Source organism: Phacochoerus africanus, chromosome 13 (assembly GCF_016906955.1).
Source record: "Phacochoerus africanus isolate WHEZ1 chromosome 13, ROS_Pafr_v1, whole genome shotgun sequence".
Taxonomy (NCBI): Eukaryota; Metazoa; Chordata; class Mammalia; order Artiodactyla; family Suidae; genus Phacochoerus; species Phacochoerus africanus.
This window is the reverse complement of record NC_062556.1, coordinates 13,716,231-13,724,484: the sequence shown is the minus strand read 5'-3', so window position 1 is coordinate 13,724,484 and position 8,254 is coordinate 13,716,231.

Here is an 8,254-nt window from a genome sequence, read left to right as displayed (position 1 = left end):
TGCTAGGAAGGAGAGTTCTATCAATTTCAATATGTACTATTTCCTGTGGTTCTTCGGTTGCTCTGTCTCTAATCCTTAAATTAGTAGGCCATAATTATGCAAACCAGAATAAAAACTTCGAATGGTATGGGGCTTCAGTTGATCTAATTTCATTGAAAGAATAATACGACAAACCAGAATTTCCAAACTTATAAGGCAAAGAAATAAAATTCTCGGAATAATTTCATGGTTCGGCTCCATGGTTTACAGACCTACAGGTGACTCTCGTCATCCCCACCTTCTCCTATCCATGCTTTTATATAATTCCCTCCACTGGGTGCAGATGGCACCTATGACTTGTTTATTATCAACAGATTGAGGCAAAGGTGATGGGCTGTATGCGATTATGCGTCCACAAACACAGTTTAGTGCTTATTTGCTAAGGCCTCTGTGTGTGTGTGTGTGTGTCTGTCTTTCTCCCTTGCTGTTTTTGGGGAAGCAAGATTCCCATAAATCCTATAGCTACAAAGAAATAAATCCTGCCAACCCCTTAAGGGAGTTTGAAAGTAGATCTTTCCCGAGTCAAGCCCATGAAAAAATCCCAGCTTGGCTGACACATTGATTCCAGCCTTATTAAATTGTAATCAATGCCTGAACTCTGGACCCACAGAAACTGCGAGATAATAAACATGAGTGGGGTTTTAAGCCACTAAGTTTGTGGCAATTTGTTATACAGCATAGAAAACAAATATAAGCACATGCCCACAGAATCCACTTCAACGGAAAGCATCGTGTAGGTAATCTTAGAAGGTAATACTTGGAACTTCCCATAAGCTAATACATTCTCAGGGGAATTTATATATAATGGCTCTAGTAACCGAGATTTAGATAAGTACTTTTTGCAATAGGTTAAACTTAGAGAAATCACAACTCTCCTTTAACAAGTGTCTCTACACTTGAATTTTGCCAACTCTGAAAAAAATCTATAAATAAGTCAAATTTTTAGATAGCTTTATTGGTGGAGTCTATGATTATTATGCAAGAAATTTGATTCATAAAAATTGACTTTTTAAAAACAAAACTACTTGGGATGATGGCTAGATACTACATTGAGTGTTTTTACAACATCCCTTTTTTTCACATAGTTTTAATAGGAATCAATCTTCTTTTCTACCAAGATATAAATGGGAAATACAACTAAGCAACTACAGTCTTATTAAGCGTGCTATATTTAAAGATGCATCTTATTTAATCAGGCATAAGTGCTTGCTGTTAAGGAGCAGGTGCTCTGCCTCAAATGTGGGAACAAAGACTATTACGGTCCATTAGTGGCACGATGATTATAGAGTTATCCCTTTGGAAGTAGAAAAGAATGTCACTTTCTGTGGGCGAATTTTGTGGACTTTGAGAAATGAGATATACCCCTACTTTATTATTATTGCAGACAAAATCTTAAAGGCACACGTTTCCTGGCTTTGTTTCCTATCTTCAGATTTTGATGCATTCATAAGGACTTGTATAGAACTACCATAAGATCCTGCAGTCCCACTCCTGGGCATCTATCTGGAGAAAAACATAACTTGAAAAGATACAAGCACCCTGATCTTCACTGCAGCCCTGTTTACAAGAGCCAAGACATGGAAGCAACCTAATGTCCATTGGCAGATGAACTGATAAAGCAGATGAGGTCTATATGTACAATGGTATATTACTCATCCATAAAAAGAATGAAATAATGCCATTTGCAGCAATGTGGATGGACCTAGAGGTTATTATACTAAGCGATGTGAGTCAGACAGATGCTACTGTATCGAAAATGGATTAAAAAAAAAGTACTTATGGTATAGCACAAGGAATTCTCCTCAATATTTTAATCACCTGCATTTTAATGGAGGTGGGATCAGTTGTCTAAAACATGTCATTATCCTGAAGGCAACTACCAAAAGTAGTCCCTTCTTCCAAAAAAGGTTGCTGCAAAACAACAACAATGCTTGTCTTCTTACATACATATACAAAATTATGTATTCTTCTTAGTGGGGAACGGGCTGGAGAAAGATGGTGTTATCATAGTTGAGAAACAGATGGCTCCTGTAGTAGGCAAAATCTCCAGAACTGGTGAATATGTTCCCTTAGGTGGCAAAGGGCACTTCGAATGTGTGATTAAATTGAGGATATTGAGATGATTATCCTGGTTTATCCAAATGGGACCCATGTAGTCAGCAAGGTCCAAGTAAGAGGTAGAGGAGAAGGTCAGCATCAGAGAAAGAGATGTGATGACAGAAGCCGAGGTTGAGTGATGGAGTCATGACGCAAGGGATGTGGGAAGTCGCTAGAAGCTGGGAAAGGCAAGAAATGAATGAATTCTCCTTGAGTGCCTCCAAAGAAAACAAATTCTGCCATCACATCGATGTTTCTGCCCTTGAGACTGGGTTTGTATTTCCCACCACCAGAAATGTAAGAAAATAAATGTATGTTGTTTTTAGCTACTGCATATGTGGTAATTTTGTCACAGCAACAATAGGACATTAATGCCGTTTCTCTTTAGTTGGCCAAACACAACTTTCTCATGTGTGATTTGCCAGTGTCTGGAAGCACAGTGCAAACAAAACACTGTCAACTTTTTATCAACTGGGCGAATAATGTTTCCCCTTCATGTTGCCAGCCTCGCAGGGATAGGGTGTTCATAGACTTCTAAGACCATCTTTCATAGATTTAACAACTGTTTTGTTTCTCCCCATGTTTAAGAGCTATATTTTAAGACCATTTAAAAAATTATAGTGGATTTACAAGGTTGTGCCAATTCTGCTCTACAGCGAAGTGACCCGGTCATACATATACATATATACATTCCTTTTCTTCTATTATCTTCCATCATGGTCTATCCCAGGAAATTGGATATAGTTCCCTGTGCTATAAAGTAGGACTTCACTGCTTACCTATTCTAAATGTAATAGTTGGCATCTCCTAACCCCAAATTCCCAGTCCATCTCACTAGTTCCCTCCCCCTTGGTAACCACAAGTCTGTTCTTCATGTTAAGACCATTTTTGTATTGTTTTATCTGCCTGTGCTTCAGGTGATGTGAGCATATTGGTGAACGCAGGAACTATAATGATAAAATGGAAAAGAGAATATTCTCCCAGTGTTCTAACAGCCTTGGGAACTCGATGAAACAGCAAAAATGTGTTCCACGAAGTTCCATTAGGTGTGTGCCAAGAAGCCCTCAAAGAAGAAGGAAGCCCCCATATCTTTTGCTGTGACACTGGGACATTTCTCAAAGTGAACAAACACAATGTACCTAATGGTAGGATTCTGACTCTTAATCATCACCAGCCAGAATAACATTGCCTTCTTTCAAAATTCTAGAAAAGTTATATTACGTTTGGTCATTTATTGGCCCCAAGATGGAAAGCAACTTTGGTGAGGAATTATGTGTTCTGAGTTCTAACTTTGGCTCAGAAAAGACTGCATGACTTCAGGCAAACATGGAACTCCTGGAGAACTCAGTTCACACAGAGAATAAATAAGGCCAGGAGGATTCGACACTTTGAAGGGGTTTCTTTCTCTTAAGATTTTGAATTCATATGATTTTTGTAGACTGCTTTATGCTACAATTTTCTTATCATTTCCCACTCCATCTAGTAACACATTATGTTGACTTATAATTGCTTTGTAATTTTGCAAATTTGTTGTGAGACCAAAATAAATGAGAGACTAAATATGTGAGACTAAAAATTTAAAACCATTAGCTCAGGGTCTGGCATATGTAGGCACTCCAAATGCTATAGTTGGGTAGCTAGTTGGCTGGTTGGATAGATGACACAGACATAGTGAAAAAAAACATGGCTAAATACCTAATGGTAAGAGATAATATTATATACTTTTTGAATTTCTTACATGTACGTATGTACTCTTACTTTATGGTATTAACTTTATCATCTTTGGATTTTTAAGAGAATTTCTGTATTCTATTAGCATTTTGTTTAGGACAACCCACAGTACAACACTTCTTTATTTAAAATATAATATCCTTTTATAGGATCAATACTCTAGTTTCTGAAAACATAATGGCACAGAATATCCCTGCCCATGTATTGATAACATCTTATATATCAATAACATTTAACAGCTTTTTTTCTTTCTTTTCTTTCTTTCTTTTTTTTTTTTTTTGCTTTTTTAGGGCTGAACCTGTGGCATATGGAGGTTCCCAGGGTAGGGGTGGAATCAGAGATATAGCTGCTGGCCTATGCCACAGCCACAGCTCACCGCAACACAGGATCCTTAACCCACTGAGGGAGCCCAAGGATCGAACACTCAACCTCATGGTTCCTAGTCGGATTCATTTCTGCTGTGCCACAACGGGAACTCTTTAACAGCTTTCTTAATGTGATTTGCCTCAATTCCATAGAATTGACCATCTCCATTTTAGAAAAGCTATTTTAGGCTGTGTACATGTGGTTCATAAGTTTAAAACCATAAAACTAGGTTGAAAGCACAACCTTCTTGGATAATCAATATCATAATATATCTCATACCTAATGTTCCCCTTTATTTAGCATGGCATTTTTGTCTCAAAAATTTTAGGTTCTGGAAACTACCTGATCTGTGAGAATTCTCTAGCAGTAGGTCAGGGCATGTAAGGGTCCCAAGATTACTTCACAGCTCTCAGGATCCAGATAAGAAAATCACTGAGATGCAAGAAAGCTCAGGAATTATCCAATTCAACTAACCCTTTCTTGTACTTAAGAAAGGCCACTGAGAATCTTATATTAACTATTTTTCTAACATGGAGACAGGTGCACACACACATCTGCATGCATGCGCACGTGCACGCGTGCACACACACACACACAACTGTGTACAACATTACTGATAAAGACCAAAGCCCTCACTACTATTAATAATCAGCATTATGCCATTAACCGCACAGAATGAGCTGTTACTTTTCACTTGTTCATCATGTCAGGTTCATTAAGTTTTAAGTCCTTAAAAAAGACAATTATGTTGTGAAATCTGAGAAGCTAGTCTTTTAAAACAGTAGTTATGCTTTTGTGGTTTTTTATATTTAAATAATGTTTTGAGAAAGTTTTAGATTTATGAAAAAATATAGAACAGAGAGTTCCTTTATATTCTGCATCTAGCTTCCTCAATTGTGAACATCTCACCTTACTGACGACAGTGCATTTGTCACAACTATAATGCAATATTGACTCATTGTTATTAACCAAATGCCACACTTTATTTATTACGATTTCATTCATTTTCCTTAATATCTTGTTCTGTTCCAGGATCCCATCCAAGTTACTGCATCACATTTAGTCATTTTGCATCCTTAAGCTATTCTGGTCTCTGACATAGACTGGGGTTATGGGTTTTCCAGGTGGGGGTGGGGTCGGGGAACCACAAAAATGAAGTATCATTTTCAAGACATCATGTCAAGGGTACATCAATATGTCTTAATGACTTATCACTGACGAGGTTATCCTTGATCACCAGGTTTCTACAGTGTAAAGTTTTCAACTCCCTCTCTCCACATTAATTCTTTGGAAGCAAGTTACTAAGTGTAACCCAAATTTAGGAGTGGGAATTACGCTCCGTCTTCTCGGTGGGGAGATTATCTACATAATCATTTGGAACTCTTTTGTACAAAAGAGTCATCTATTTTCAGTCATTTCTTTACTTATTTAGTATTCTACATCAGTATGGACTCACAAATATCTATTTTATACTTTGGGTTATAATCCAATACTTTGTTATTAATTTTGTTCCTCATCTTCTGCCAGCTTTAACCACCGTTAGGAGCCCTTTCAGTCGAATCTTGGGTTTCTTGGATATACCCTCTCATTTCTTCTGAATACTCGCTTCTTCTCTAACACTAGGGGCTCTAACCTAGTGCATCTAAACCTAGAGCATCTGCTCTAGGTTTACTTTGTCTATTTCTTGCTTCTGCCCTAGAATCAGCCGTTTCTCCAAGGAGCCCTGACCCTTTTTACTGAAGGACGTTATTAGGAACCAAGATCTGGGCACTGGTGTAAGCATTGTCCAGGCTGTCTTAGCAGACAGAGCTAGGACATATATATGTATGCATAAAATCCACATGTCCCTGCCTGGCTGTAATTATTTCTCTGTCTATCTGACAGTATTTATACTAATTTATTTATTTATTTTGGGTCTTTTTAGGGCCGCACTTGTGACATAGGGAGGTTCCCAGGCTAGGTGTCACATCAGAACTGTAGCTGCTGGCCTATACCACAGCCACAGCAATGCAGGATCTGAGCCACATCTGTGACCTACGCCACAGTTCATGGCAACGTCAGATCCTTAACTTCCTGAGCGAGGCCAGGGATTGACCTACGTCCTCACAGATGCTAGTCAGATTCATTTCCACTGAGCCACGACGGGAACTCCTGTACTAATTCAAATGAATTCATCCTGATGTCTCCAACGCTAAACCAGTTCCATGTGGTTCATTCTAAGCTCCCTCTCCCTACTCATCTCTGACCTCCCGCTCCAGCCGGAAGAACCTGCCTCCTCCATTCACCACGCATTTACATTTTTCATTCCATTCCTGTGTATAAACACAGTGGTTTCAGAATAGTCAACCCTCACCCTTGCAAGAAACAACTTTACCGACTAAAATGCTTATGTCCCTTTCTTTTTATCTTTAGTCTTACAGCTTCTAGCCATTTATAAAGTTACTTAGATCAGCACCTCTCTTTCCTCACCCACTTCGGTGAGGTTATGTTACGAGTTTATAATACAGCTAGTTTATTTTGTCACAGTCTATATTTTAGTCTCAGTCTTGAACTTTTGAATATGCACAAGTTACATTTCATTCTTTGTGGCTTAAAATTATTTGGGTATTTAACACATAGAGAAACGAGGATTCTTAAGTTCCCTACTAAATCTGGAAATAAGAGCATGGAAAAGCTAATGTGATAGAGGGTAGGATGCAAGCTCTGCCCGGGAAAAAGATCCTCCTCCTTCGCCTTGGGAGGGCTGCATCTAACACATCCCCGGGCTTATAGGAAGTGCTACTAGAAGAGATATTTGGCTTAAATGTATTTGTTGATGCCAGCAAATTAAAAATATATTAAAGTATAGTTGATTTACAATGTTGTGCCAAATTCTGCTGTGTAGCAAAGTGACTCAGTTTATGTATACATAAAACTTTTATATTCTTTTCCGTCTTCCTTTCCGTTATGGTCTATCCTGGGAGATTGGATATAGTTCCCTGTGCTATTCAATAGGACCTTGTTACTTATCCATTCTAAATGTAATTGTTTGCATCTGCTACCCCCAAAGTCCCAGTCCCTCTTTCCTACCCCCCTTGGCAACCACAAGTCTGCTTTCTATGTCTTTGCGTTTGTTTTTATTTTGTAGATATGTTCATCTGTGCCACATTTTAGATTCCACATATAAGTGATATCATGTGGTATTTGTCTTTGTCTGTCTGACATACTACACTTAATGTGATACTCTCTAGTCATATCCATGTTGCTGCAAATAGCATTATTTCCTTCTTTTTTAATGGCATATTATATATATGTACCATGACTTCTTAATCCGGTCATCTGTCAGTGGACATTTAGCTTGTTTCCATGTCTTGGCTATTGTAAATAGGGCTGCTATGAACACAGGGGTGCATGTATCTTTTTGAACTATAGTTTTGTCCAGATACATGCCCAGGAGTGGGATTACTGGATCATATGGAAACTCCGTTTTTAGCTTTTGGAGGAACCTCCATACTATTTTCCATAAGTGGCTGCACCACTTACATTCCCACCAACAGTGTAGGAGGGTTTCCTTTTCTCCCCATCCTCTCCAGCACTTGTTATTTGTAGACTTTTTAATGATAGCGATTCTGACCAGTCTGAGGTGGTACCTCATTGTAGTTTTGATTTGTATTTCTCTAATAATTAGTGATTTTGAGCATCTTTTCATGTGCCTACTCATGCCAGCAAATTTTCTATCACTATTCCTCTATATCATTCTTCTTCATCTAGATAATTTGAGGTTTACAGACAGAGAGATTGTGTACATATTAATAAGCAACCTCTTTCCCTTAATCTTATTCTGTGTTGGAAATTTTAAGCTATTTTTTTAAGGTTTGCCTTTGCAATGTGTGCCTTACAAGTTTGCGTGTGCCTGTCCTTGACCTTTCTCAAATGGTTAGGTGTTTCCGTTTCTGCCTTCGAAGGTGCCATTGTTTCTTCTAACATTTTTACAAGTTTTTCCCATTTGATCCAGAATCAGTTTCCTTTAGTCACTTATTCT